The sequence below is a fragment of the Mandrillus leucophaeus genome, unplaced genomic scaffold, assembly GCF_000951045.1.
Source record: "Mandrillus leucophaeus isolate KB7577 unplaced genomic scaffold, Mleu.le_1.0 Scaffold436, whole genome shotgun sequence".
Classification (NCBI taxonomy): Eukaryota; Metazoa; Chordata; class Mammalia; order Primates; family Cercopithecidae; genus Mandrillus; species Mandrillus leucophaeus.
This window is the reverse complement of record NW_012104654.1, coordinates 1,749,891-1,758,528: the sequence shown is the minus strand read 5'-3', so window position 1 is coordinate 1,758,528 and position 8,638 is coordinate 1,749,891.

Below are 8,638 nucleotides of genomic sequence, written 5' to 3'. Positions count from 1 at the left end.
CGCCGGGCCCCGCCGCCACCTACCACAAGCAGGTGTCCCTGTCGCACGTGTAGGAGGCTGCCGCCGAGGGACCCGGCCGAAGAGCTGAGGGGAGGGGGGCGTTTTGTTTGGTAGTTTTGCCAAGGTCACTTCCGTTTACCTTCATGGTGCTGTTGCCCCCTCCCGCGGCGACTTGGAGAGAGGGAAGAGGGGCGTTTTCGAGGAAGAACCTGTCCCAGGTCTTCTCCAAGAAGCCCAGCTCACGTGTATTCTATTTTGCGTTTCTTACTGCCTTCTTTATGGGAACCCTCTTTTTAATTTATATGTGTTTTTCTTAATTTGTAACTTTGTTGCATTTTGGCAACAAAATTTACCTTTGCTTTGGGGGCTTTACAATCCTAAGGTTGGCGTTGTAATGAAGTTCCACTTGGTTCAGGTTTCTTTGAACTGTGTGGTCTCAATTGGGAAAATATATTTCCTATATGTGTGTCTTTAAAAAAAAAATGTGAACAGTGAACGTTTCAGTTGCTGTGACTGGGAAGTTGTTGGGTGTGCTTTTTCAGCCAGCTCCTCCTTCTACTGCTTAAAGTATCCGTGATTATTTAAGGTGATCTGCAGTTTATAGCCCCAGGTCATACCTAGGAGGGGAGCATAATGTGCTCAGGGCCTCTCCGAAGTGACAAGCTTAGGGAGTGCTTAGCGATTTTGTGTTCATCCTTGGCTTTGTTTATAGAGGGAGGTTCAGTTTCTTTTCTGTAGTGCTTGTAATAATTCTCACTCCTAACAGCACCATCGTTGTGTCTTGAATAAGTTAGAGGTAGCATTATAGAGGATCTGGCATAAATATTTGCAATAGTGAGAACCTAAGCGATGGTGGTTGGTGGAGCTTGAATTTTAGGCTGGTGAGATGGCAGCCTTGTGCCTGAGAGGTAGTGGGTGGTTCTTAGGCTTCAGTGATCGCTTTTTTTTTTTTTTTTTTAAAGGAACTTGTGTTATAATTTTGGTAAAAGTATAAACCCACTCCCTCTGGACAATACTTAGCGATACTTGCTAACGGGGGCTCCTTTTTAAATGTAAGGACTAAAATGGATATACTTCCAATAATTAAAGTAAATTTCCAACACTTATTTGCTGCACCCCCCACCCCTCCCCCTTTATCATGTTAAACAGCCTTTTTGCTTTTCTTATTCCTCCTCTCCTGGAGAGCTGTGATTAGAAACCACACCCACCCTTGAATGAAGTGCTTGAACTGGGGGAAGGAGGCTGGCTACCTGTGAACAAACATTGGCCCAAATAAGGGAAAATAAGTGTCCCTGGACTTTGGACTAGTTTATAGCCAGATATTCCAAAAGCAGCAAGACGTTGCTCTCTGCCGTCTCTGAAAACAAAAGAGACCCACAACATGCTTGCACAACCTTTTAAAATATAGATCAATGTAGTGCTACCTCTATAGTTTTCTTCCTCTTCTGAGAAAGCCTGTATATTGATCACACACACACACACACACACACATTGCAATTAGAGAATTTGGTTTGCTTTACTAATCTGTTTAACTATTCCTTCATTCATTATGAAAGCCTATATTGATGAACACACACACACACAGAGGTTTCTTTGCTATTAGAAAATTGTTTGCTTTCCTAATCTGTTTAAGCATTCATTCATGAAGAGTGTGGGGCCATTACTGGGGAAGGGGGTGACAGTGCCTCAGCCAGCAAAATACCAATGACCAGGATTGGGGACTAAATTTAGGAAGCTAAAATGACCAGAGCAATTAACATTTAAGAAAGTCCTGTCTAGGAAAACAACTGGAGTCTAGGCATTTGTAATTCACTTATACCAAAGCTGGAAAAGTAAAATGTAAGCCTAGGTCCATTTTTATTTCATGGATGTTAAACAGACAAATGCATAATTCCCAGAGGGAATTTAAACACTTCACTAGTGGGAAGAAACCTAGTATTAAAGTTTTAAGGACTCTCAAAAACTTCACATTTATCAGAATGCACTGCTCTTACCCAACTCATCCTCTGAATTAAAATTTAAGTGGATTCTACAAAACCTCATACAAATAGCTACAGAACTTTGTGCCTATTTTATTCCTCTATTCTTCTAGGAAGAAGCCTCTTCCTAGAATCTTGAAATAGATCCCTTGACTGAGTGCCAATTCCTCTCCTGTTTTTCAAATGAGAGAACCTTTTCTGATCACCTTGACCTTTTCCCTCATTTTGTATGTCTTCCCAGAAAGTACACAGACTGCTCTGCTGCCTTCAGTCATTGTGCCTAATTTGAGTTGTCCCTCCTTCTTTGTGGAGAAATCTAGAAATGATGCACAGTGTATCCAAAAGTTGTGGGATGCAGTGGATGAAAGTGATTTAATTCATTTTTAGAATTTGGTTTTTTTTTTTTCATTTTAGCAACATGCTGAACAACTAATTTACTTTAAAAATAAGCCAGTTAAAACAAAAGGACGCTAAGCTCAAGGGGGGGCAATATTAGTCGGGATCTTTGGGGTCTAATTCCAGACCAACTTTCAGAGGCACTTCTTTGTCTCTGTTCTCACCTCTGCTGTCCCTCTCTTCCCTCATCCCCTAAGAGAGACAAAGATAAAAGCCCACCTGCTTCCCTAAGTCTTACTGATATCAGCCACCCCAGGGGAGGGAAACTGGATCTACTTACGGCCACCCCCTGTTTCCATCCATAGACTTACTTCCCCCAGTTTGCATTTGATTATGGAAACAAGTCATGCTCATGAAAACAATTGTAAAATAAAAGGTTATGGAGTAGTTCTGCAACTTCTTCACAGCCAGCTTTGTGAAGCTGGGGAGGATTTAGGGCCCATTGGAGTCTCTTATGTGTACAGCTTCAGGGCTATCCCTTTCAGTTTGATTTTAAGCAGTGCCTCACTTCATAGTTTAGCCAGTGAGGATTCGATTTAGGTAGGTTGTGTAAAGGAACTAATGGGACCTCTCAGTGAATCAGCTGACCAGATATTAGGAAATCTTTTTAATTTCTATGATTTCCCTTCTTATATTTTGAAATGGTCAAATTGACTGGAAATAATTTTTCTTGGTGCCTTATTGGTTTATCCTTGCAAACCTTTGTTATATTTTCTCATGACCATTGCCGGTGACCAAGGCCCTTGTATGTGTTGTGTGTAATTGTGTGCATGTACAAGCTTAAATAACGTGCCGACAGCACTGTTTCAAAGTTGGTATTCATTAGGCTGTTTCCTCCTGGGCTGGAGCTGCACTAATCCTGACACCGGCTGCCAGGAGAAAACCTCATGGATCACACACCGAACCTTAATAACAGCATCCGTGACCTGCACTCTCCAGTACAGAATGGGAACCCCAGAGCTAGGAAATGTAGTTGTATATTTTAATGAACTGCTACCCCTGCCAAAGAAGCTTCTTTCACTTTTGTGCTCTACAGAAAGCCCAAGGGGGGTAGGAGGGACAAAGCTTTGAATAACTGCTTTCTAACACTAAATGTGGCCAACAGGACAGAGCACATCACACGTATAGGCAGGTGTGAGGGACAGTGGCTAAGAATTGCCTGCTCCCTCTGCATGCTCTTTCTTGTTTCCAAAGTCCAATCAAGTGATCCTGGGAAAGAAATCTGTCTGGATTGGGGAGGGTGGTTCTGAAAGAACTGCCAAGATGTTAAGAAGGGTGAAGAGTAGACAGAATATAAGTAGCTAACCTGAGTCAAGACTCTCAAAAGCTAGCAGCCTGATGACAATAGGATTTATTTCAGCCAGGATAATGTCTCTTTGTGACTACATCATTTTAAGACAATATGACTTCATGTTGTTACAAACTGTATGTATAGTATGTATGTTTTGTGGGTTGTGTATATACATAATATATATTATATATATATGAGAGATTTGGTGACTTTTGATACGGGTTTGGTGCAGGTGAATTTATTACTGAGCCAAATGAGGCACATACCGAGTCAGTAGTTCAAGTCCAGGGCATTCAGTACTTTTTATGATTTCCACATATGTATAGTGCCTATCCCATGCAGTAGTCACTGTCATGTTAAATCCAGAAGTTACCCTAGAGCCAGTGATATCTTATTTGTAGACAATCAATTTGAATCCATACGTTATTACTGGCAGATGATACATGATTACAGTTCTGAATCTGTAACACTTACATAAGGAAACCCAGAGCAGCTTGATGAGTTTTTCTTTCTGCTTCGTTCCTGGGAGTCAGTACAAACGGCAGTTGTATGTGGTTATGTTAGTCTCAAGATACTTAATTTGTTGAGCTTACTTCAGAAAACTTTTGTATGTATTATATTTGTGGGAAGGTAAAATAATGGTTTGAGATTTTTATCAAATATGAAGATTAGTTATTTATGAAAAACAAAGAAATGTCTATTTTTCTTTGTTCCCAATTAATGTAGATAAATTTTAAAATGCATTAAAGTAATGGTAAAGACAATAAAAAGATGCTGTAGAAGTCTTTTTCTCCTCATGTTTTTATGGAGAGACACTGCTTTCTAAGAGTATTTGAGGAGATATATGGATTCTAACTTCATAATCCGGTTTTTCAGATGTACTTAAAATATAAGCAGCAAAAATTTTATTAGTAAGTAAAATCAAGCAAATTGCAATCACCAGAAACAGAACTAGTGAAGAAACATGTTTTACTTGAATATATTTCCTAGGTCTCATGCCTGCCGATCCTGTGATTGTCTCGTGATTCACTTGATGAAGGGAGATACATGGAAGAACAGAGACTTTGCCTGAGATTGCGTTCTATTTTATAAGCCCTCCATTTATACTGAACCAATTTGATTAGAGATGATGCTGTTTTGTGTGTCTGGTTGGAGGGCAGGAACTCCCAAAACTTTATCATCCAGCAGTGGGATCTGCAACTTGGTATTGCGCTCTAAATACAAGTCAGGGAGCCCAGAAGAGACAGTGAAACTGACTGAGCTGGCTCTTCCCTGATCATCTGGACAGATGCTTAGTGAGCCTGAGATATATTGTCAGACCACCTTCTACTGATGCTGCTTTGGCAAAATGCAGATTAGCCACCAGTCTACCAAACACCACCTCATTTTAATGCCTGCTGTGTCAGTGTTCTCCACCAATGCTCTGAGACATAAGCATGTTGGAGAACATGGGTAATTAGCTTAAAATATTTGTAGGAGACAACATAAATCCAATAAGAAGTTAGTTAGCAATATGAGAGTGTGTAATTCAACGTCAAGGTGAACACTAGGAACTTTATTAGATTGATGTGTAAGGTAGTTAGGAGAGGCAGACTAGAATATATAGCTGAGTTGGCCGGGCACAGTGGCTCACGCCTGTAATTCCAGCACTTTGGAAGGCTGAGGCGGGCGGATCATGAGGTCAAGAGATCAAGACCATCCTGGCCAACATGGTGAAACCCGTCTCTACTAAAAATACAAAAAATTAGCTGGGCGTGGTGGCGTGTGCCTATAGTCCCAGCCACTTGGCTGAGGCAAGAGAATCACTTGAACCTGGGAGGCAGAGGTTGCAGTGAGCTGAGATTGCGCCACTGCACTCCAGCCTGGCGACAGAGCGAGACTCTGTCTCAAAAAAAAAAAAAAAAAAAGAAAATATAGTTGAGTTGAATCCTAAGAGAAGAGGAACTGTACCTTACATGTCCAGGACACGGTAGTTAGCACATCTTCCCCGTGCTTTCTTGTCATTCATTTTTCCCCATTGGTAAAAGGGACAAAGGGCAAAGTCTCAAGCTGGAACAGAGAGAAGGACTGTTGGGCTTAGAAGGTTGCAGAAATAGGCCGGGCACAATGGCTCACGCCTGTAATCCCAGCACTTTGGGAGGCCAAGGCGGGCAGATCACCTGAGGTTGGGAGTTCGAGACCAACCTGACAAACATGGAGAAACCCTGTCTCTACAATTAGCCAGGCATGGTGGCCCATGCCTGTAATCCCAGGTACTCGGGAGGCTGAGGCAGGAGAATCACTTGAACCTGGGAGTCAGAGGTGGCGGTGAGCCAAGATCACGCCATTGCACTCCAGCCTGGGCAATAAGAGTGAAACTCCATCTCAAAAGAAAAAAAAAAAAGAAGGTTGCAGAAATAGGTGGGCCCAGGGTAATATTGGTAACAATGGTTCTTTTAGTGATTTAGTTACACAGCTTGTTCGTTTGTCTGTGGATGGTAACAGGGTTGAGAGGCCGAGTGGTTATGAGCATGGATTTGGGAGCCAGACTTATTAGCAGTTCACATCCCAGCTCCACCACTATGTGTCATGTGATCCTGGACACAATCTCTGGGTATTTCAGTTTTCTCATTTGTGAAAAGGGGGATTTATATTTTAGGGTTAAAAAGATTTAAAGGATTGACTCAGATTAAGGCAAAGTTAAGTAAAACAATGGGGAAGCCGCTGTTCAGACATGGAATGAAAGAGAGATTAGGTTTTCAAATTTGTATTTGCTTAAGGATCATTTGAGGTTCATGTTAAAAATATCAATTCCCAGATCTCAGCCCCAGGAATTGAGATTCAGTAGCTCTGGGGCACAATAAGCTATTTTTTTAAAAAATAAGTTTTTAATTTTGGAATAATTTTAGATTTACCAAAAGTTGTGAAAATCAGTTTCTGTATGCCCCTTACTCATTTCCCAATGTTAACATTTGTTAAAACTAAGCAGTCAATTTTGGCACATTACTGTTAACTGCAGACTTCATCAGATTTTCCACTAATGTTTTTTATCTGTTCCAGGATCCAGTGCAGGACACCACATTGCCTTTAGAGAAGCTTTGTTTTTCACAGGCACTTTCAGCTGATGAGAGGCAGGTGGGTTGGGGACCACATCGTGAGAATCACTGGGACATTTAAAGAACTGGACAACAATTGCTGCATCCCCAAACTGGGGAGATGAATGCAATTTTAAAGCAGAAGGGAATAAAGTAGTGGAGAAGGTAGATATAGAAGGTTGATTTTAGAGTTAGAGATGGAATGCTCTCCACTAGATGAGGAGGGTTACTTTAAAGAAGGCATCTAATGCCAGAGGAAATAGTAGATTTTGGAAGGTGCAGATGCCACTTAGTCCGCAGCCTAGATTGAGGATATATGACTAGGGTTGTGAGCAAGTTAGGAGAACGGGTAAGTGCAGTAAGTTGGGAACAGCTGCTTTGGGGAACACAGGTGGGCCCAAATAGGTGATGAAAGGGAATTACAAGAGGCTTGTTAGCCTGTGAGCCTCATGAAACCTGCATGTCCTAGAACCTGATGCTAATGCTTTGGTAGTGGGTCACAGTGACCAACATCAAGCATTGCCACATTGGGTCAGGGTGAGGCTGGGATGATATTGTTGAGGGAGGGTCCTAAGGATCTTCACCTAAAAGTGAAGGAGCGGGTGGAAGACAAGGTGCATAAAACACTTGAAGCTCCGCCTTTGTCAGAGAGTTCTCACACTGAGCAGACACAGGAGCCACCAGCTAGGGGGTGGCAGGTAAACATTTGTAGAATAGAGGTTAAGACGACGAAGCAGCAGATTTCCCCCCCGCTCCTCTTAAAGCTAGCAGTCTAATTTGGGAATCTTTTGAAGTCTTTTGAAGTAGATAATACTGATAGCCCATTGAAGACCTTAGGTTCTGGGACCATTACTGAATTTTCCTAATCACATTCCAATTGCTTTGCTCCCTTACAGCAGTTAATTACCAAACCTGTCCCTTTTATTTTTTTTTTTTTTGAGACGGAGTTTCGCTCTTGCCTCAGTCTCTTGCGTAGCTGGGATTACAGGCACGTGCCACCACACCAGGCTAATTTTTCTATTTTTAGTAGAGACGGGGTTTCACCATGTTGGCCAGGTTGGTCCCTAACTCTTGACCTTAGGTGATCCACCCACCTCAGTCTCCCAAAGTGCTAGGATTACAGGCGTGAGCTACCGCACCTGGCTAAACCTGTCCCTTTTTAAAGACTGTTAACCTTTTTTCAATGGACTCGGGATTCCTCTTAATTTCTATACCCTTTCACTTTCACAGTTAGTTGTTCTTCCTGCACCCTAGATATCCTAAACCACAAACATTCTTAAAATTTCACATTTAAGTGCACGTTCTCTCCCTTGTCAAATAGTTAGATGGAAATTGCCTTAGAAACCAGATTGCTCCTGTATACTAAGGGGAGCAGGCTTCACTGAAGGGCTCCTAGGTATTGCCTGCTGGCACAATGTCAGTCAGCCCCAGCCAGGTCTACCAGATGGGTAAGTAGGCAGAAGTTAGACTTTAAGGTAATACAATCCTTAATCTGTTGAGAGGTGCTAGGTGTAAACTACAGATTCTGCACAGAAACTAGCACTTACCTGGGAGAGTTCTCTGCCAGCTGTCTTTTCCAAGTAGTACTATACTCAATAAGCCTGCTTGAGGCTGGTGTGGTGGCTCATGCCTGGAATCCCAGCACTTTGGGAGGCCAAGGCGGGCAGATCATGAGGTCAAGAGATTGAGACCATCCCAGCCAACATGGTGAAACCCCGTCTCTACTAAAAATACAAAAATTAGCTGGGGGTTGTGGCGCACGACTGTGATTCCCAGCTACCTGGGAGGCTGAGGCAGGAGAATCGCTTGAACCCGGGAGACTGAGGTTGCAGTGAGCCAAGATTGCGCCACTGCACTCCAGCCTGGCAACAGAGCGAGACTCCATCAAAAAAAAAAAA